We start from the raw sequence: 23,657 nt of genomic DNA, 5'->3' as shown, positions 1-23,657 counted from the left end.
GGCAGTGCCAACAGGAAGCAGATAATAATTATTATGTGAGCATCCTTTTTAAAATCCCTGCTGGACAAAATAAGTATGTGGAGTGTGGAGGGTAATTCAGCCTTCTTTCAAAAACCAGCTTCTCATTTAAGTCAATGGAGCATATTTCCAAATAAAATCTGCTGTTCTGCAACCATAATTTAAGACATCCAGAATTATAAAAATTAAATGTAACATTAGCTATCTCTCTCAAAGAACCTGAGTGAGTTGTGACTTGCTCAAAGGTCATAAATACTGCAATTAGATCAAGAAATTCTGGGTTGAATCAGTATTGTTTATTTTATTTTGAAAATCTTTCCTATTTTTCCCTTTGGAAAAATACATTTTACATTTAGGATCATGTGGAAAACAGATATGATTATAAAACTTAGTTAATGCATGTTTTACTTTCTACTAAAGTGCTGTATTTCTGCAAATACATCAACTGTCATAAATATATCCATGAGAGTTAGTTTTTATATGTATACAAATACATTAGTTAAAATGTTTAATCGGGGTTTTTTGTTTTGTTTTGTTTTACTTTGAACAGTGTATGTAGCATACTTTTATATATAAAAATTTGGTAGCTGTATAGAGTAGTGAAAGACATATGGTCCCTCCTACCTCTCTAGTCACCCATATTCTGTCTCTATTGTCATCTTACCTGCCATGTTCCATCTGAATGTTTTTCTCAGTTTTTTTAAATTTTAATTGTATTTTAATTCTAATAGTTAATGTACAGTGTTATAATAGTTTCAGGGATAAAATATAGTGATTCAACAATTCTATTCATTACCCAGTGCTCATCACAAGTGTACTCCTTCATCCCCATCACCTATCTCACTGTCACTCTGGTAACCATCACTTTGTTCTCAATAGTTAAGAGTCTATTTCTCTCTCTCTTTTTTCTATTGCTCATTTGTTTTGCTTTACATGTTCTTCTGTTCTTTGTCTAACACATCTCACTGAACAAACACATACTGTCTCTTGAGTTCACTTAACATCTAAGTTGATGAGTCTTGACTTTATGGCTCTCTTCCACTCTGCACCACTGTACCATGTGGCTTAATATGCCTACAGACCCGAGGTTCCTGAAGCCAAATGGTCCACACCCACTGAATTCTTTATCTTTGTTCTTCAAAGTCTCCTCCACCTTTTTTTTTTCCCTGCCTATTCTCGGTGAATGTCATAGTCCTGTATTCTGTCCCTCAAACCATCCACCTGAGTGCTTTTATTTCTGGGTACATATTCAATCCACTTGAACTTAAAACATTTCTAGAAAAAAATATGATCCTCAAGCACATTGCATAAACTTCAGCATACTTCAAATCTTAGCCTATTATCTTATAATTGAATCTTTAGCTGTCGGTATTTTTTTTTAATATTTTATTTATTTATTTGACAGACAGATCACAAGTAGGCAGAGAGGCAGGCAGAGAGAGAAGGGAGGAAGCAGGCTCCCTGGTGAGCAGAGAGCCCGATGCGGGGCTCCATCCCAGGACACTGGATCATGACCTGAGCTGAAGGCAGCAGCCTTAACCCACTGAGCCACCCAGGTGCCCTAGCTGTCGGTATTCTTACATCCCTGAAGATATTCTAGTGTCTCTAAAGTACTCAGCGAATAGAATAGAGAATAGAACATGTTCAAGATGTTTCTTGGATGAAAGCATTTATATGAACACATCCTAATAAGTTTAATTGTATGTTGAATACTTGCCTTTGTTTCAACCATTTTTAATCAGATTTAATGTTTACTTACATGATTTATTAGAACTATTTTTAATATTTTACTTAATGTCAATGGTATTTATATCTTATTGAGTAAAAGAAAAAGAAGCCATGTAAGTTATGACTTAACTCATGTTTATGAATTATTTTTTTAGTTTTCAAAAAGAGCAATGACATTTTACTCACACTTTCCCCATTAGTTTATTCAAACTCTACAAAGAATCTGAACTGGGTTCATTCCTCTTCTAGACTATAAACCTGTTCCTGATTATCTCAACCAAAAATATCTCTCCTTCATTCGAAGTATATTATTGGTAATATTTGGTTTTATTTCATAGAAATATCTATTATGTATGTAAATAACTATTTTCATAAGCAGATCTTATGTTCATTGGGAATAGAATTCCCAATGTGTATTCTATAAACTTTTCCTGTGTATACTAAATTACATGATATGTTCTTAATATGTGATTTAACTAATTAGTAAATATTGAAAATATTTTTTCTAGAAGTGTCTTTATTTTTAGTTTTGGATGTGGCCATGTGGTACCAAATTACTAAAATAAGTTAATAAATGTATTTTAGTCAAGTTAAACATTTGGTTTTGGATAAAAATTAACCAATTATCCATTTAATTCCTCACACTCTGATGCTTAAAAATTCAGTAAGTATAAAAATATTAAATATAAATGCTAACATTGAACTTATTTGTTGCTTTCAATATCATAACTACATATCATTATATCATATTTATTTTATTTTATACCCAGAAAAAAGTGTTTATAGTTTTCCTGGGTAGCATACTGCTTCAATGACACCAACATTTTAACTTTTTGAAGATTTTATGTCTTTAGTAAGGCATAATTGACCCAGAATAAACTACACTTAGTAAGCTGTGCAATTTGATGACACTTGACACATGCACAGACCCATGAATCTATCATCAAAATAAAGATAAAGATGACTATCTTAAATCAAAATATTATTAAGATCCTTAATAATATGTCCCTCTTAATCCATTCTGTTCATACCATTCCCAGATACACAGAAATACACTTTTTGCAACTGTAGTTACTTTATAATTTATCGAATTTTATGTAAAAGGGTATCATATGTATGTTTTCTATACTGTTTGGCTTCTTTTATTCAGCATAATTATTTTGTGATTTACCCATGTGGTTGTGTATATCAGTGTTTCACTCTGTTTTATAACCGGGCAGTATTTCATTGTATGGATATACCAGGTTAGTTTACTCATTCACCTCTTGATGGGCCCTTGTGCTATTTCCAGTTTTAGCTATCAAAAACAGTGACATGAACATTCATATTCATAGTAATTTATATTCCTATGAGAAGAATATGAGAGTGCCCCACGTGCATACAACCTTTGGTATGGAAAATAATTTTATTACAAACATTCTAATAGTTTTGTAGTAGTGTTTCATTGGGGTTCTGAAGTGCATTATTCTATGTGTCTATTGTACTTCTTTTCATCTGCTTCATCATCTGTATATTCTTTCTGGTGAATTTTCTCTTTATTTTGCCAATTTTTAGAATTAGCTTGTTTACTTATCATTCAATGTTGAGAGTTGTATTATATATTCTAGACAACAGTCCTTTAATAGATATGTGATTTGCAAATATTTTCTCATAGTTTGCCAATTGCCTTATAATTTTCTCAACAGTGTCTTTTGAAGGGCACAACTTTTCAGTTTTGATGAAGTGTATTTTATCAATGTGATTTTTTTATGGATGGTGCTTTTGGATTTATGTCTAAAAAATCGCTGCCTAATCTAAGGTGGCAAAAAGTTTTCTCCTACATTTCAAGTTTCACAAGTTAAGGTTTACATTCATTTCTATGACCACTTTAAGCTAATTTTTATATTTTGCATTGTCACGTGTCTTTAGTATCAGCTTATCAATCTCTATACAATTCTCTGTTGGAATATTAATTGAACCAGAACTCCTTTGCCAGTGTGGATTCCCCAAGTTGGGACTGTAGTTATACGGCATAACTAAAGCAGTTGCAGTTTTACTTTTTAATATCATTTTTGTCCCAAACTAATTTGTAGTGTGTTTTTCTAGTTTAACACACATAGGATGGCAAAGTTCTGTGCACACAACTATTTTAGGAGAACTGACATATAGCAATATTACAACTTCTGACTCATGAATATGGTATATCTCTACATTTAGGTTTTCTTTCATTTTTCTCAGCACCATGTTATATGGAACTTTTATGTCTTGTCAGATTTTTGCATAATATATCGTATCATTTTATGTTACTATAAATGGTATCGTTTTAATAATTTTATTTTCTAGGGGTGCCTGGGTGTCTCAGTCAGTTAAGAGTTCGGCTTTTTCTGCCTTCAGCTGGGTTCATGATCTCAGGGTCCTGGGAACGAGCCCCATATTGGGCTCTCCGCTCGGCAGGGAGCTTGCTTCTCCCTCTCTCTAGGCCTGCCTCTCGGCCTACTTGTGGTCTCTCTCTCTCTCTCTCTGTTAAATAAATAAATAAAATCTTAAAAAAAAAAAAAAGTGTCCGGCTTTTGATTTCAGTTCAGGTCATGATCTCAGGATCCTGGGATCAAGCTCCCTGTCAGGCTCCACACTCAGCAGGGAGTCTATTTGATATTTTCTCTCTCCTTCTTCCTCTACCCCTCTCTCCCACTTTATCTCTAAAATAAATAATCTTTAAAAATAATAATTTCACTTCCTAATTATTTCTTTTTTTTTCATCTCATATACTCCAACCTTGGTAAATTCACTTATTAGTTCCAGTAGCTATTATGTAGATAGCTACAGATTTTCTAGAATATTTTGCTGCCAAAGACTATCTTGTCTGCAAATAAAATTGATCCCCAATCTTCTTTTTTTTTTTACATTAACATATAATGTATTACTTGCCCAGGGGTACAGGTCTGTGAATCTTCAGCCTTACACATTTCACAGCACTCACCATAGCACATACCCTCTCCAATCTTCTTTTTGAATCTGAATCAGTTATTTCATCTTTGTCATGACTTGTATTATATAATTTCCCTAGTGTAATATTGAATATAAGCGGAGAGAGTGGACATCATTGTCTTTTCTTCTCAATTTGGGAGGTATATATTCAGTTTTTTACAAGAATTATATTAACTGTAGGATTTTTATCAGGTCAAGGAAATTCACTTCTATTCCTAATTAAGTAATGTTCTTATCAGAGATAGAAGTTAGATTTTCTAAAATGTTTTGTCTTTATCTATACAGATAATTATAAGGTTATATATATATATATTTTTTGCTTTGCAGTATGGTCAATTACATTGACTTTTAAATGTTAAACCAAACTTAAATTCTTGATATAAAGTCCCCTTGGCCAGGAAGTGTTATCTTTTATTATTGCTGGATTCAATTACTTAATGTTGTGTTTAGAATTTTTGCATTTGTGTTTACAAGGTATGTTGATATAGTTTGATTCTCTTTTTTTTCTTTCTTTTTTTTTTTAATTGCGTTATGTTAGTCACCACATGATATATCATTAGTTTTTGATGTTGTGATTCTCTTATGTGACCTATGTATGATGTTAATATCAGGATAAAATTGGTCTCTTTAAATGAATTGGGAAGTATTCCATCATCTTTACATTAATGGAAAAGTTTGCATATAATTTGTAATATTTCTTCTGCAAATATTTGGTAGAATTACCAGTGAAGTCATTTGGAATTTTCTTTTTCGGAAGACTTTAAAGAACAAAGTAATTTTTTTTTTTTTTTAAATATGTGGCTATTCAGGTTATCTCCACCTTTTTGAGTGAGCTTTGGTGGTCTGTACATCTTTCAAGACATTTTTCCATTTATTCTACATTTTATCATTAAATGTTTTATCATAAAATTGTTCAAAGCATTCCTTTATTATTCATTTAATATCTAAAGAATCTATGAATTCACCACTCTCATTCTTGAAATCAGGAATATGTTCTTTCTTTCTATCTCTTTTTCTCCTCTAATCAGTTTTCCTAGAAGTGCATCAATTTCACATACTTTCTCAAGGAATCACTTTTGACTTCCTTTTTCAATTTTATTTTATTTTATTTATTTATTTGAGAGAGAGAGAGAGAGAGAGCACATGTACGTGAATGGGTGACGGAGAGTGCTGGGGAAGAGGGAGAGAGAGAAGTAGGCTTCCCTGTTTAGTGGGAAGCCTGTTGTGGGGCTTGATCCCAAGACTCCAGGATCATGCCTTGAGCCAAAGGCAGACGCTGAGGCCCCCCTCACTTTTGACTTCCGTTGAGTTTCCTCAATGGTTTTTGTTTCCAATTTTTAAATTTCTTTTTTTTTTTTAAGATTTTATTTATTTATTTGACAGAGAGAGATCACAAGTAGGCAGAGAGGCAAACAGAGAGAGAGAGGAGGAAGCAGGCTCCCCGTGGAGCAGAGAGCCCAATTCGGGACTGAATCCCAGGACGCTGGGATCATGACCTGAGCCAAAGGCAGAGGCCTTAACCCGCTGAGTCACCCAGGTGTCCCCCTAGTTCCTTTACATTGTAAGTTAGGTCATTAATTTGGTCATTCAATCTTGAAAGCTGTATTTTCTATAAATACAGCTTTAGCAGCATCCCACAAATTTTAATGTCTTGTAAACTTCATTTTCATTCAATTCAATTCAACATACTTCCTAATTCCCTTTTGATTTTGTTTCCCCCCAAAGATTATTTGGAAAAATGTTAGTTTACTAATATATACATATTCTCTATATAATATATATAAATATAAATATAAATATATGTATATATAATATATATCTTCTTACTTTCCAGAGATCTTTTTTTTTTAAGATTTTATTTATTCATTTGACAGACAAAGATCACAAGTAGGCAGAGAGGCAGGCAGAGAGAGAGAGGGGGAAGGCTCCCTGCTGAGCAGAGAGCCTGATATGGGGCTCGATGCCAGACCCTGAGATCATGACCTGAGCGGAAGGCAGAGGCTTAACCCACTGAGCCACCCAGGTGCCCCTCCAGAGATCTTCTTAAATTAATTTAACTTAATTCCTTTTTGATAAGAGAATTTTTGTTATTTATTTAAGTTTTTTTATTTAAATTCCAGCTAGATAACATACAGTGTAATATTAGTTTCAAGTGTACAATATAGTCATTCAACACTGCCATACAACACTCAGTGCTGATCACAAGTGTAGTCCTTAATCCCCATCACCTTTTTAACTCATGTCCCCATCCCACTCCCTTCTGGTAATGATCAGTTTGCTCTTTGTAGTTAAGAGTCTGTTTCTTGGTTTGCTTCTTTCTGTCTTTTTTTCCCTATGTTCATTTGTTTTGTTTCTTAAATTCCACATATAAGTGAAATCATGTAGTATTTATCTTTCTCTGATTTATTTTGCTTCGCATAATACTCTCTTGCTCCACCTACATTGTTGCAAATGGCAAGATTTCATTCTTTTTTATAGCTGAACAATATTTCATTTGTATATACATAATGTATATATAAATAGTGTATATAAATAGTGTATAAATGTATATAAATAGTGTACATATACATACATTACAATACATATATAATGCATATGTGTAAATGTATACATTGCATGTGTATATGTGTGTGTGTGTTTATATGTGTGTGTGTGTGTATCATTGAGGGAAAGATATTAATTATAATATCACAATTTGGGGGGAGGATTTGTCTAGGTTTCCTTGCAGTTCTCTATTGTTGCTTCATATCCTTTGAAGCTCTGTTATTAGATACATAAACACTTAGGATTGCTGTATCCTCTTGCTGAGTTACCCCTTTTATTATCATGAAATGCTTTTTTCCTTATTACAGGTAATATTTTACTTTTACTTATGACAGTAGTACCTGAAATTTTCTATGGTTGGTATTAACAAAAGCATTCTAGCTTTACTTTGTTTAGTGTAAAAATGTTAAATTTTTTTCCCAACCATTACCTTTAACATATTTGTGTCTTTATATTTAAACTATATGTTGGCAACATATAATTCTTGCTTTATTTACCAATTTGACAATATTTGCCTCTAAAGTGTAGTGTTTAGATAATTTGCATTTAATGTTATTATTGATAAAATTAGCTTAACTTTATCATGTTGCTCTTTTTAATTTGACTGAGCTGTGGAAAATGAGAAAGCCCATAGGAATAATGCCTTGCATAATTCTACCACCCAATAAAAACTACTTTTATAGCTTCGATACTATCATATCATTTTTGGGGTATATACATATAGGAAAAATATATTTTATTTTTGGTATATTGTTAGCAGCATTCTATTTTTTACTCAATATGTTATTTAAGAGTTTTACATTATACTAAAATACTTTAAAAATATCACTTAAATAAAATCATAAGCTCATACTTTATATTTTATCTGGCACAAAATAGGCAGAAAACTATATATTTTTGTATTACTACCTAGTTATTTAAATTATATCCAAATTTTCATTAACATAAATGTTAACAAAAAATTCTTCCAATCCTGAAATGCTAAGTTACTAGTTAAATCTTTGAACTTTCTATACTGCCCAGGATTTTTATTTTTTAAACATAAAGGAGAAAAAAAAAAACCTCTTGGGAACTTTGAGAGATAAAAATATTGAATTTTACTTTAAAGCCAGAAAAAGAATTAGGAGAGCTGGTCACAGCTTTGAATACAAAATGGAAAAAGAAACAAAAAAATGAACTCTCACTTCCTACAGAGGCTCTCTTTAGTGGGGACCAACGACCAACCAATCCCTGATCTACTTCAGAGTCAAAAGCTGGGATCAAAACTGTTGTTGGTCACTTTCTAAACACTTATTTTAGATTTATTTTCAATTTTACTGTTGCTTTGCAGTGTATGTTTTCTCACTTTCTTGGATTCATAATTTAATAATAGCCTGTTTACACCACAACATTCACTCTAGAAATTGGGTTCTGTTCTTGTTCTTCCTCACTATTTAGGTGACCTTCTAGGACTTGAGTCATTTTATTGTTCTTGGTGGTGATCTATTTACAACCCTTTCCTCACAGTGACTTTATTTCTTCAACTCCAATGACCTACTACAGGGCTATATTTTGCACATTGTTAAAATCTAGATCCAATGTAAGTCAGATCTACAAAATTACTTCCACATTTTCAGCTCCAAAGAGTTCTCTCTTAATAGTTTTCTCTCTCGACTTAATTTTTCAAAGTTACTTAAATATAATTTTCTTTCATGGAAATAGCTTCTATTACATTTTCTTACCTTTCATTTCAGCCTACAGTCTCCTCTATCTTCTGACATAATTCTGAGCTACTCCAGCATCCTGGAGTCACTTTTTCTTCCACTCTCCATATCAGAAACACAGCAAAAATCCCTGTCCCAAAAACCTTGCTAAAACACTGTTATTTGTCTTCTCTATTCCTATATGATGTGGAAACACCACCAAATGGATAGATTGATTCTTCCATAAAGGCACAGTCTCAAACCTCAGCAGAACCTTCAAGGCCAATCAGCAACCTATTTACTTTTCCTGATCAGCTCTAATGTTCTTTCCTCTTGAGGATTATTCTAAATTGTAATGAATCTTCATAAGTGCCATACAATCTCCACTCTATCATTCACAGCAGACAATTGTGCTTCTTATTATATGGAGGAAATTAAGACTATTGATGTGTTATTCTTTAATGTTCCTCCTCCTACCTACAGAAAATAATTAATTCTGCAGGCCTGCTGCTAACCCTCTCCTGCTCAGTAGGCCTTCCCTCCTCTGCTTTATTGGTAATCTATGAGGAAATGGAAATCATATTTCTGTGGATGATGTGAAATAGCCTCTAGTTTATGTGTTAGAATTGAAATATGGGAAATAAAGTATAATGAATATATTGCTAACAACAATCTGACTCTCAGTGCCCTTACCTACAGTGGAATATACATTTTATGATTCCATAAGCATTGCCAATCTTATTTATTCTAAATAATTGCAAAAGAGATGTAATTTTAGCCGCAGAGGAAGCAGGAGCAATAAATTTGGCTCGGCCACCCTCCTACAGAGCCACTCCAGATGACAGACAATGGTTCATGCTCCAATCCTCTGATGAGATAACATTCAGTGGGAAAAATGAACTGTTTTCTTTCATGTGTTTATTGTTAGGTGCTTCAAAAAGAACTTTTTTCCCCTCAGATCTGGATTTTATTAATTATATTGAGCATCAGAGTCTGAAAAAAACATGATGAACACTTAATTATTGGTACACTTAATTATTGGTATTTTTGTTCATTTTTCATTTGTTCATTGTTCATTTTGTTCATTTTACAAAAAATTAAAAAACTATACAAAACTTCATAATTTTTTTAATATTTTACATTTTGTCTGTAATGGTGAATGAGAGCAGACAGACATATCCAGGTAACCAAAATACAAACTCAGAAATCAGGGTTTTTGTCTTTTATTTTAAGTTATAGTAAATAAAATTAGATTCTGAAAGAAACACAGTTTCATGTTTACATTAATTTTTCGTGCAGGAATTTGGATAATTCCTAAATCTGATTCACCAGATATTTTGTACAGTTAAATGTTATTTATAAATAAGAAAAATATAGTCTCATGAACTAGTATTACCTTAGCTACAGTAAATGTGAATAGATATTTATATATTTTTTGTGGCTTTATTTTTAATCTGATTCATTTACAAAGTATGTAACCACAGATTTCTTATGCTGTTTTCAAAATAAACTGAAAACAATGATAACTCTTATTGAAAGTGAAAGTAAGATACCATAATATTCAGAAAACTTGCATCTATATTCTGGTGTCAGCTGTATCACCAATCAGTCATTACCTTGAGTAAGTCAAATAATCTCTAAAGTACTTGGGTTCTATATGAACAAATGAGAAAGGTGGCTTAGATAATCTCTGAGGTCCTATTCGGATTTAACACTGATGACTACATTTTCTTAAATGTTTTCTGTGTGACAGCACCATCAATACAAAAATCACATTGTCAGAAATACATATTTTTATATCTAAAAAAGCAAGCATATTTTTACTGGAATTCCAACCAAATTCATGGTGTAACCAGGAACACTACAGAAGTTTCAACTATACGTAAACACTTCTTAAAGATTCCTATTTTCTTTGATCTTTGATGCTGCAATAGTGACATAAACTCACATAAATAATTTATTATGTTTGCATTATTGAAAGGAGCAATTTTCTTTTTTTTATTTGAGAACATAAAGGCTGAAAAAATACTACCCATAATCCTTAAGCACTGTAGGAAATATCTAAAGTCAAGTCACAGATATTGTAACTATGTTTTTATTAAAGCAAACTTAGTAAAAAAACATTAAGATCTAATTTCTTGGCATATTAACAATTTCCCAATATTCAAATAATAATCAAAGCTCTTAATATACCTAGTAAAAATTCAATATTTAGAATATCTGCATAACTTAGTGAACATACACTTTCCAAATAATTGTGCCATGATATTAAAATGTACATAGGTAAAAGATGCATTCAAACTACAAGACAGATGAATAGATTTTAATATATGAGAATATGAAAAGGTTATGGGTGTGGTTTCAGATTCCACATTGCAACTATCACTTATCAATATTGGTATAATAACAAAGAATTGTGAATAATCACGACTTTGTGAAAATGTTAAAATATACCTCCCTTTTCCTTCTTATCTGGATAAATCTGAATTTTATTCAATTATTTAATATGAAATATTAAATATTAAATATCATATTGAAATATATTTGTATGCAGAAACAGATATGTGAATCTAGCTGTTTTTGTTAAGCCACACATTAAAGAGAGTTACAAAGACTTGAAACAATACCATTTGGTATTGTTTGGTAAAAAATAAAATAAGATTTGCAGTATTTATATTAACATGAAATGGGGCTATTGTTATCTTAAAGTGAATTCACTAAGACATATTTTGAATTTTCTGTTTTTTATAATACAGTAAATATCAATATATATGATACTAAATCTCTTCGACATTCTAAAAATATTTAAGAATATAAAGAAATCTTGAAACCAAAGAATTTCAGAACCACTATCCTTTAGTATAAAAGAATATTTTATATAATGTGGTAATAGTATTTAATATGCAGAAGGTAGAACAAAGACCCTGACAGATGCATAAAGGTACCACACATATTAGCTATAATTATGTAATGTACATGAAAGGTGTGACTAGAAATGCAGTAAAACTTTAATATTTGCAAGAAAAATGGCTACAAACAGAAAAGTCATGCTACTTGCAGACCACGAGTAACGAAGGCATCTCTGACCTAGGAGTTCCATGTCTCTGACAGAAGCCATGGGACAAGCAGGCTAAGTTTTAGCTTGCAAAAGGAATAAATTCTCATAACGGGTCATTGGTTTCAGTAGTGGTTTCCATCTTTTCATTTAAATGCTTAGATATATTTAGAATAGTTGCTTCGAAGTCTGTATCTGCTAATTCCAACATCTCTGTTGAACTTTATTTTTGAGGACTTCTTCCCGGGCTATGGTTACAATTTCCTACTTCTCCAGTCTGTAGCTTGTTTTCCTACATTGAATGTTGTAGATATTATATTGTTGAGAGTCGTATTTTGTTATTTTGTTGTTGTCTTCGACAGTACATTGACTTTTGCTTTGTTTTGTTTTTTCCTCTAGTGGAAAGCTAATTTAGTACGGATTGTCTCAGTCTTTTCACGTTTTGTTTATGCCCATCCTGTTAAAACTGTGGCCTTCTGGAGTCTCTGTTATATGCTGGGGAGATCAGTTACGTTCTCCACTCTGACTTGTTAGGACTCAAATGGTGCTCAGCACCACACACAGCGTCTGGAATCTCTACTCAGCTCAGAAGCCTGCAATCACCCTTTTCTGCCTGGCTTAGCAGGCTCTAGCCCTAAGCACGCATAACTTAATGCTCTGTCAACATTCATAGGCATCTTCTTCCTGATGCCTGGGCTCCCTTTCACTGGTATCCAGCTCTACAAATTACCGTCTTGTGAACTGCTCCAACCTCGGACTTCAGTTTTCTGTACTTAACAAGCCTATTGCTCACTGTTTGGGCTCCACTTACCTGTTCTATCACGTGGGAAGCGCAGTTTATGCAGACAAGTATGACTTTGGAGTTCACTCCATGTGCAATTCATCTCCTGACTACCTATGGCAGTCCTTAACTATCTATTGTCTAATTCCTGGAAATAATTAATGTTTATTTTTTTTTCCATTTAAAAAATTTTGTTGTCAAGGATGGTTAAGACCAATTGCTATCCAGTCATTTCTGGAATGTACTTTTTTTTTCATTGTAAAATTACATATTGTTTTACATTAAATATAGTTTTTCAGGGTTCCGCCTTTTAGATTACTATGATTGACTTATTTTGGAACATCTGGCAAATCTAATAAACTTCCCAAAGATGACTCAATTGGAATTAAATAGCAACTTTATTCTTACTATGGCCTAACTATAAAAATATGTCTCTTAATGTCATACTTAATAGATCTGAATTAAAGGAATTTTAACTGAGGTATGAAAAAATGTTTCCCCAAACCCACATATGAACATTTTAAAGTTCACATTTTTACAATATCTTATTGTTTCAACTCTCGAAGAGCAATTTTGAAATGATAATAAAATAGAATAAACTTATCAAACTTATTGAGGCTGTAACAATAGCTTTAGATGAAGATTGATATTTAACTACTAGAAACTACATTTAATACTAGCTAGTGCTCACAAATATCCCATTTTCATCACAGAGAGATATTAATCAATCTCAACCATAGAAAAGAGGACATTCCATGAAAAATTGATGGTAAAAAAAAGAAGAAAAAAAACCAATACAAACACTTAACTTTTTTCTGTGTTAGCCAAGTCAAGGAAGAATAAGCTGCTGTTGGCATTGCTAAGTAATGCACCAAGTGGTATAGTAATTTTAAGTATGTATGATTTATAATAAGGTCATGTAGATGGGGGATGATGCCAGGAATAGAAACCATTTTATCTCTGATACCAACACTGTGGCTTAATCTACTAGACACATTTTGTGTTGGTTCCTCTCTTAGACTGTTTAGGATCAACGATGAAAAATGAAATTGTAAATTATTTTAAGTAAACAGTCTGCCAAAGAAGATTTTTTTTTCACTGTCCCCAAGTGGTAAAGAAGGGTAGACTGTAAATATTGGGGGGGGGGGGGCTGAAGTATCTCTAAAATATATACTATTTATTTACAACCACATTAGCTGATGTTCCTGTGAAATAGTAGTACAAATCAATGTGAGTATAGACAAACAAGACTGTTACAGTTTTAAAATGTACACAGAATTTCATTTAATTTAAAACATAAATGAAAGTATTTTAATAAACATGTTACTTGAGTGTTATTATAAAATTAGACTTATTATTCTAGCAATCTTTTTTTTTTTTTTTAATTTTAGTAACGGAATTTAAAATGGAAGAGGAAGTGGAGGGCCAAAAACCAGCGAAGTGGCTAAGACGAATGTATCTGGACAGTGGTTGGAAATGTCCATATGCAGGATGTAGGTGACGCACCAAAGTCTTCATTCCAGACTCAAGTGTTGAAAATTTGTATTGAATAAGTCAGGGTACAAAATTTTAAAAAGTGTGATTATTAGGTTTTACAGGAACTTCAAAGACAATGGAAATCAAGGTGTTTAGTGTTGATGACGATGATGATGATGGGAATACTGTTTATTGCCTGCTTCTTCTGTGGTAGGCATCATACGAAGTGTTTTATGTGAACATTCTATTTTAATAGTCGCGACGATTCTAGGGCATAGTTACTAACATTAAAAACACCATGCAGTTGGGGAAATTTAAAGTTTCCCCAAGAACACTCAGCAAGTGGTAAAACAAGGACTGCAATTCAAAAACTCTCTCTTTTGAAGATCCCAGACTCCTAACTGCCTTGTCCACTATGGCATACACATTTGGAAAGCTGAGAGACTAAAAAATGGGGAAAAACACAATTGTTAAAAGGAAGACCACAGACCCAAAATGGAGTTACTTGTGTTAAGGGCCCAAGTCAGCAAACCAAGACTTAATACCTAATTTAACTATTTTCAACGGCACCCCTCCAACCAGGAATGTAATCTTTAACCAGTCAACATTGACTTTCTGGGTCAGCACTAGGAAAATTTACCAGATAGTACCCATCCATTCCCCTTAGGAGGGTGACCTGGCCTAAAATAATGCATTCTTTGCTAATAATTTCCTTTTTTCCTCTCTGTCTTTGCCTTTGAAAACCTTTTTTTTTTTTTTTTTTTCTTCTGCAGCTCTACAGAGCCGCTTTCTGTTGGCTAGAGGAAGTGCTGCCGGATTCATGAATGGTTCAGGAAAGCCAATTTTAAGTTTTAAATTACTCAGTTGAATTTTTATTGTTTAACAATTTAGTAGAAATGGGAGAAAAACTGCAAAAAAAATTAAGAAAAAAATTAAGAGAGGACAAATTTTGTAGAAATACCTGGTACAGAACACAAAGGAAGTAATAGATCGCATGCATCAGAAATCAAATTATGTAGGTCTGGGTTTCCTAAACTGAGGCAAATGGATAGAGAAAAGAATGTTCATGTGTATCTTGAAATTGAGAATTTTTAGGAATAAAAAACTTGTAGCTCTCATCAGTTTCTGAAAGAACTAAAGCAGAAAATAGATTTTTATATACATGGTAAAAACATTTTGGAAATAGTGGTTTCTTTGATTGTTGTTTTCTTCTCCAAACAAGTCTGGAACACTGGTAATAATATATCCAGTGTTGAACTCCTTAAATGTAACTTCTATCTTTTGGGGGGTCATGGTAGAATGGTAGCATGAACAAATGCTTACTTTCTTTTATTTCCCTCAGTGAGTGAACACGTTTGTTGGCATTCTCTGAAAATAATGCTACTAGCTTTCTCTGGGACATTTTTCCTGCTGTGTTTTCAGATAGTTCTGAAATATGTTATGTTTGTCTTGACTACAGAGGAGAAAATTTCTCCTGATTAAAATGAGAAAGAAGAAAAGAGTTGCTTTCTTCTCACCACCAGAGAGAATGTTACCCCTAATCCAAAGATAGAATTTAGCCAAATAATAACTTACTTCTGAGAAAGATCTTTGCAGTCATCAACTTAGACATAAAAACATCAAGAATATTGGACTCATTTTTCTTGTGTCATTTAATTTCAAATAATGGCAATTTTTTCTTTTAAATAATTATATAAAGGAAAGGTGATTGGCCAAAGGTTTTTTATTTTTTATTTTTTTAAGATTTTATCTATTGATTTGAGAGAGGGAGAGAGAGAGAGCGTGCTCTAACAGTGGGGAGGGGAAGAAGCAGGCTCCTGACTGGGCAGGGAACCCTACATGGGGTTCTATCCCAGGATTCTGGGATCAGGACCCAAGCCCGAGGCAGAAACGTAACTGAACCACTTAGGCACTTCTAATTTTTTTGCTCAGGCTTGTAGACTAATGGGAGAAATATTTATCTCGGGCTCTCTTTTTTAGTAGTTTTCGGTTGGTTTTCTGGTTTATGTGATTATAAAATGCAGTAAGGTTACCACTCTAAAATTGTGATAGTTGTGTCTACATGTGAAATGAGTGTATTTCCTAAAAGGCCAAAACAAAATATGTTTATATACTATGTAATTTCTAGTTCTGTGAAATTTGTCCATGAAAAAAATTATGTAAATTACATATACATACAAAAAGAAACTGGTCATGCAGTAAATTTATTCAAACATACACAATTTTCAAAATTTTCTCCAAAGATGAACATGTGCATTTTAAGCTTTTTACTTAAACTCTATTCTCATTAGTGCAATAATATTATTAATGCTGTATTTAAATTGGCAAATATATATTATAGCTCCTAGGTCCTTTAGTTTTACTGAATAAAATTTAATTCAAAAATAAACTAGGGGTAAAGCATGGGAATAACTAATTCCCATAATTTATTTTTCTATATTATTCTCTTTTCAAGATTTTTCAAATAGGTCTTTCTGTGTTATTTACTTTGTTTTGTGTTAATTCTGCACTGGTGTTTCTCATTATCAATTTGCTTGTTTTAATTTATGTTTTGAAAGTGGTGTGATTGAATTGAAGCTTTAAAACTGTTTAAAATGAGATGTTATTCAGATTCATTATGAATATAGCTATATATTCTTTTTTAAAAGATTTTATTTACTTATTTCAGAGAGAGAATGAGAGTGCACAAGCAGGGGGAGTGGGAGAGGGAGCAATAGACTTCATACTTAGCAGGGAGCCTGACCCAGAGCTCCATCTCAGCACCCTGAGATCATGACCTGAGCAGAAGGCAGATGCTTAACCGACTGAGCCACCCAGACAGCCCAAACATAGCTATATATTCATATAAATAAATGTAAAGGAATATTTGATTGTTCAAACTTTAATTCTTTGATATGTGGTCATGCGATTTCCCAAAGTAATATTTTCTTGAGTATTTTATGATATACAATTTTTAGATCTTTAAAGCTTAAATAAACTATCTATGAATGTGCCTTTAAAACTGGACTGGCAATGGATAAATTCATGCACTAAATAACTCATTTTCTCTATGATCATATTAGCCAAATATCTGTCAAGTTTCTGTTTTACTTTGATCTCTTTAGACACAGCAATGCTGATTCATCATGCAAGGAATAAATATTAAATGCATTTCTTCTCTGCTGTAAGGCATTAGGAATGGCCAATTATATGCCATACAGATTAATACAGATCAAAATTACAGGATGGATGTAACACTTCACTGATTTTATTTAAGTGCATCTATGGAAATAAAGCATTTCAATGCTTTACCTACAAATATTCTGAATGCTTAACAGAATAGGGTGGGTGGAAAATGCCCACCACGAATACTAGATGAAGTGTTGGCTCTGTTGTGGCAGTGATCATATTAGGTCCTTCAGGATATGCAAACACAACTTTCAGGGGGATTAAAAGGCCATTGATGAGGCGCCTCGGTGGCTCAGTGGATTAAAGCCTCTGCCTTCAGCTCAGGTCATGATCCCAGGGTCCTGGGATCAAGCCCCGCATCAGGCTCTCTGCTCCGCTGGGAGCTTGCTTCTACCTCTCTCTCTGCCTCTCTGCCTACTTGTGGTCTTTGTCTGTCAAATAAATAAATAAAATCTTTAAAAAAAAAAAAAAAAGGCCATTGATACCTAGACAAGGATTGTATCACTCCTACATTCCTTCTGCATTCCCTTGATCTTTCTAGATCTTTTAGCCATAATTGAAAGTGAAAAAAAACAACAACAAAAAACAAAAAACACACAAAGCTTGTTAATTAAGATCTGACATAATAATCAAGGCAGGAGAGAAGAAAACTTTTTGATGTTTAATTCAAAAGACTATACCAAGTAACAAAGCCAGATGCTATAGATTAAACATACTCTAAATCAACAATTCTCTTTGTTAAAATACCTTTTCTCATGGACCCTTTTGGTAATGCTTGTCAGAACTCCCTGATGTTAAAATTTTTGAATAAATAATTATTTTACAGATTGCATACTTGTTATTTATTTAGGTGACTCTGTCAGAGATACAAGGATTCTGAATTTGTACCAAGTAATCTTTTTTTGATTGGTAAGAACTCAGTAACTTCATTAATTTTTTTTTGTCCTTTTTTCATCCAAAGTAATGTCAAGACATCTAATCTTTCTCTGAGACAGTGAAGAGCATAGACGGTAGTAATTAAGATTCAGATCACATTTCCTTCTTGGCTTATTTAAAATCTTCAATTTCTGACGTATTTACTAAAAATTCTTCCCTCTTTTAGTTCACTAATTACCAAGGACTGCTAGGTTGGCAGAGCTTTCCTGTGATTGAAAGATTGTGTTTAGTGGCAAGAAACAAACCCAGCAAGAAAAAACTAGGTTTTGCTGAAAGAGGCGTTGTTTAAGTTAGCTCGCTGGGGCTTCCAGATAATCCTTGTCATTGTGGACTGTTGTAGAGATGACCCTTCCGGAAACAAGAGAGGGAAGGGAGGAAATTTCAGATGTGGTTGTTTAGCTTTTCACACAAAAAAATGACCTGCACTTTGCTGTCATCTTCCTTTGCTTGATTATGTGGCTCTTAAGTTAGTGGTTTGATCTGAGCCTCTTTGATCTGATGGCTTTTTGTTATTGATCATATTCAAAATACACCTGTAAGGTCACTGCATTAATTCATGTGAGGAGCGATAGAAGACAGAAATGGTTTCACTGTTCTGTTGTAAAATAATGTATAAAAAGAAATAAAAATATGAGGTGAATCTTTACATAACTTAAGCAGAATGACAATTGTTTCTTTAAAGGGAACAGAGGACAATAAGAGTTTGTATTTCTGGAGTTATAGTATTATTTTACAATTTTTGACTTGTGTGGAAAGCTAAGTGACAGATATGTAAGATTAAAAAAGTCAAGAAAGAAAAACATAAACACGTTAGCTAGAATTGTAGGCATAATGACCAAAATAGATAAAACCAGAAATATTCAAAAGAAATAGTGAGTAAAGAAGGCCAGATTTGTATATTATAGCTTTTTCCTTAATCTGTGCTTATTCTTTTACCAATACCAAATCATCTTAATTACTGTTGATTTATAAAAAGTCTTGAAATCAACCAGAATGAGTATCTATTTTTTTTTTACTATTTTATTGAGTATCCAAGGTCATTTGTATTTCCATATAAGCATTTGAATCATTTGATTAATATTTACAAAATAGCTTGTTGAAATTTTGATTGGAATTGCATTGATTGTGTAGATCAAGTTGGGAGGAACCAAGATCTTGACAATATTCAATCTTCCAAAACACATAATCCAAAACATATATTTCTACATTTGTTGAGATCTTGATTTTTTTCTCCATCCCATCTCTTATGACATTGCTTTTATATTTGTTTTACTTATTCATATATTTTAATTATCTGATACATTGTTATTATCATTACTTTAAATTACCTTTTAAATGAATTAAGAATAAGAAAATATCACCTCACATCCATGAGGATAGGTACTATCAAAACAAAAACAAAAAACAGGCATTGACAAGGATGTGGAAAAATTGGAATCCTTATACACAGTTGATGGGAATATAAAATGGTGCAGCTGCCATGGAAAACTGTATGGCAGTTACTCGAAAAATTAAGGATAGAATTATCGTATGTTCTAGCATTTTTACTTTTGATATATACCCGAAGGAATTGAAAGCAAGGAAATGAACAGATATTTGCATACTCATTTTCTTTGCAGCATTACTCACATTAACTAAAAAGTGAAAGGAAACCAGGTATTCATTGGTAGATGAACGGATAAAGTGTGGTATATACATACATACAATGGAATATTAGTCAACCTTTAAAAGAAATTCTGACGTGTACTACAACATAGGTGAATCTTGTGGCTAAGTGAAATAAGCCAGTCACAAAAAGACAAATACTGTGTGATTCCATTTCTTTAGAGAACCACCTAGAGTAGTTCAAATTCGTAGAGATGGAAAGTAGAGTTCTGGTTGTCTGGTTGTGAGGGTGATGAGAAGTTATTGCTTAACAGATATAGAGTTTCAGTTTTATAAAATGAAAGGAGTTCTGAAGATTGGTTTTACAACAATGTGGATATAATTACTACTACTGAAATTGTACACTTAAAAATGTAAACATAGAAAATGTTATGTATTCTTTACTACCATTTAAACATTTTTTAAAAGGAATAGGAAAAAAAATATTTTACCTTTATTTATTCTCTGATGCTTTTCCTTTCTAACATAGACCTAAATTTTTGGCATATATCATTTTTCTTTCTTAACTGAAGAATTTTCTGCTAAGAACTTTTTGTTATAGAGTCACTTGCAGGGTAGTTCTGCTGCTAATAAATTATAATAGTTTTTGTGTCACTAAGAAAACCTTTACCTCTCCTGCATTTTGAAGGATAATTTCACTGGAATTAGAATTGTAGATCGGTGTCTTTTTAAAATTTTTTTTTACAGATTTTATTTATTTATTTGACAGAGAGAAAGACCACAAGTAGGCAGAGAGGCAGGCAGAGAGAGAAACAGGAAGAGAGAGAGAAACAGCCTCCCCGCTCAGCAGAGAGCCCGATGCGGGGCTCAATCCCAGGACCCTGAGACCATGACCTGAGCTGAAGGCAGAAGCTTAACCTACTGAGCCACCCAGGTACCCCGTCCTTTTTAAATTTATCTTCTTTCAACACCTTGAATATTTTACTTCATTCTGTTCCTGTTTACATGGTTTCTGATGAAAGTCCTTTGTTATTTGTATCCTCCTTCTTTGGTGAGTTTTTCTTTTTTTCTTTTTTTCCTTCATTTTGGCTTCTTTCTTTTTTTAAAGATTTATTTTATTTATCTTGGTGTAGGCAAGGGGAGGAGCAGAGAGTAAGAGGGAGACAAGCAGACTTCCTGCTGAGCATGGAGTTGGACGCAGGGCTCAATCCCAGGACCCTGAGATCATGACCTGAGATAAAACCAAGAGTCTGATTGCTTAACCTACTCAGCCACCCAGTTTTCCTTCTTCTTCTTTTTTTTTTTTAAATATTTATTTATTTGTTTGTTTGTTTGTTTGTTTTATTTATATTTATTTATTATTTTTTAAAGATTTTATTTACTTGACAGAGAAGAAGTACAACAGGGGAGCAGCAGGCAGAGGGAGAGGGAGAAACAGCGTTGCTGAGCAGGGAGGCTTTTTCTCCCTCTCCCTCTGCCTGCTGCTCCCCTGTTGTGCACCCTGGGATCATGACCTGAGGTGAAAGCAGATGCTTAGCCAACTGAGCCACCCAGGAAACCCTTATTTATTTACTTTAGAGAGAGAGAGAGAGAGAGAGAGAAAGAGAGAGCGTGGAAAGGGAGAAAAAAACTTAAGCAGACTCCACATTGAGTGCAGAGCTCCAAATGGGTCCCAATCACATAACCCTGAGATCAGGAGTCTGAGGCTACAACTTGAGCTGAAATCACGAGTCCAAGGCTTAATCAACTACACCATCCAGACACTCCTCCTTTGTCTTCTTTCAAGACTTTTTCTTTGCCTTTGATTTTCTGCAGTTTAATTATGTACATGGGTATAGATTTATTTATTTAGTATTTATCCTGCATGATGTTCTCTAACATTCCTGGTTCTGAGACATTGTGTCTGTAATAATTTTGAAAAAAAGATTCCCGGTCATTAACATTTCACATATTTTCTTCTTTTCCCTTCCCTCTTCTCCTCCTGGTATTTCAATTATAACTATGTTGAACTTTTTGAAATTGTCCATGAATTCTTGGACATTCTGTTCTTTCCCTTGTGCACTCTTGTTTCTCTTTGAATTTTGGTTTGTGAAATTTCTACTGATACATCTTCAAGCTTACTGATTCTTTCCTTGGTGGTGTCCAGTCTATAGATGAGCCCATCAAAAAATTCTTTATATATGTTACAGTTCTTTTTTCTAAATTTCTACTATTATATTTTAGTTGTTCTTGAGAGTTTTCATCTTTGCTTACATTTACCCACGTGTTCTGGCATGTTGTCTACTTTTTTCATTAGAGCACTTAACATATATCAAAGTTGTTTTAAATACTTTATACAATATTCCCCCAAGCTGGCATATCTGAGTTTTGTTCCTTAGACTGTTTCTTTTCTTTTCTTCTTTTTTTTTTTCATTTTTTGGAATGCCCTATAATTTTTTTGTTGTTGTGAGAAGTCAGATATGATGTAACAGATAACAGACTCTGACGTAAACAGAATTTTAGTGTGAGGTTTTATGTTAATTTGACCAGGAATTTAGGCTGTGTTTAATATTTGCTATAGCTATAGATGCCAGACAATTCAAATCCTTGTAATGTTTCTATTTTTGTCTCCATGATATTTTCCAGAATTTCTTAAGAAATCCTCTTTAGGTAAAGTCTGTCTTATAGGTCTCTCATCTGTAACCCACTGTTATTATATAGAGGCTCAATGTTGTGGTGGTATGGTGTGGGGATGGGAAAGTGATCTGTTACCTTATGATTGTATCTTAGTTTTTAGTAGGCCTGTACCCCCGGGGCTGTGTCTCTCAGCTCCCACCCCAAACCCCACCCATAAACACAATCAGGTGAGCCAGGAAGGGTAAAGGAGGCTGCATTCTTGCAACTGCCTTTTAGTTAGGCAGGTTTAGGCTTTGGTAAGACTTTATCATGGAGAGTAAACTACAATTATTGGTGTATTTCACAATGTTTTTTTTTTTTTTTTTTTTCCCCTTCCTTCTGCAAAAACCACAAGGGGACCTTTCTTGGTTCTTTAATATGATGACCTGCACAGTCTCTGGATGTAAAAGCCATGAATGTGTAGGGACCCCTAATATCACAGGCTCCATGGGTCTCATATTTTCTTGCTAGTTCACACTCCATTTCCTGAAATTTGTGAAAACTACCATGTAAGTGTTCCATCTAGTTAATGTCACCAGTGGTTTCTGGGCCAGGTTCAGAGATGTTGATTGTGATTCTCTGTATTCACCTGTCTTTTCAATTTTTGGAGGGGTAGGTAAATTTGCCTTGTGACCCCTATCCTCTGCTACATCCAAGTCAGTGATTTCCAGTTTAGTTCTGCTTTTTTGTATGAATGGTGGTGATGACTTTCAAGATCTTCAGTGAGTTGAAACATGAAGTCTTAATACAACTTCTATCCTTTTAGACTACCTGATTTGTTATGATATTACCTTGTAAGAATAAATTTGAAAGAGAATAAAGGGGCCAAAGAGAATAACCTGATAGAGTAAAATAGTGCAACAGAGAAAATCATATGAAGAACTATTTTCAACATTTCTTTCTTTCTCTCAGTTTTTCTGTATGTTATGGGAAATACACATTCCAGTCTTAATTCTGCTACTAGCTATCTGTGTGAATTTCAGCAAATTACATAATCCACCCTGAACTTAGTTTTCTCATTTATAAAATGAGTCACTCTAAT

This window comes from Martes martes (assembly GCF_963455335.1).
Source record: "Martes martes genome assembly, chromosome: 6".
In the NCBI taxonomy this organism is placed as follows: Eukaryota; Metazoa; Chordata; class Mammalia; order Carnivora; family Mustelidae; genus Martes; species Martes martes.
The sequence above is the reverse complement of the archived record's forward strand: the minus strand, read 5'-3'. Positions refer to the sequence as shown.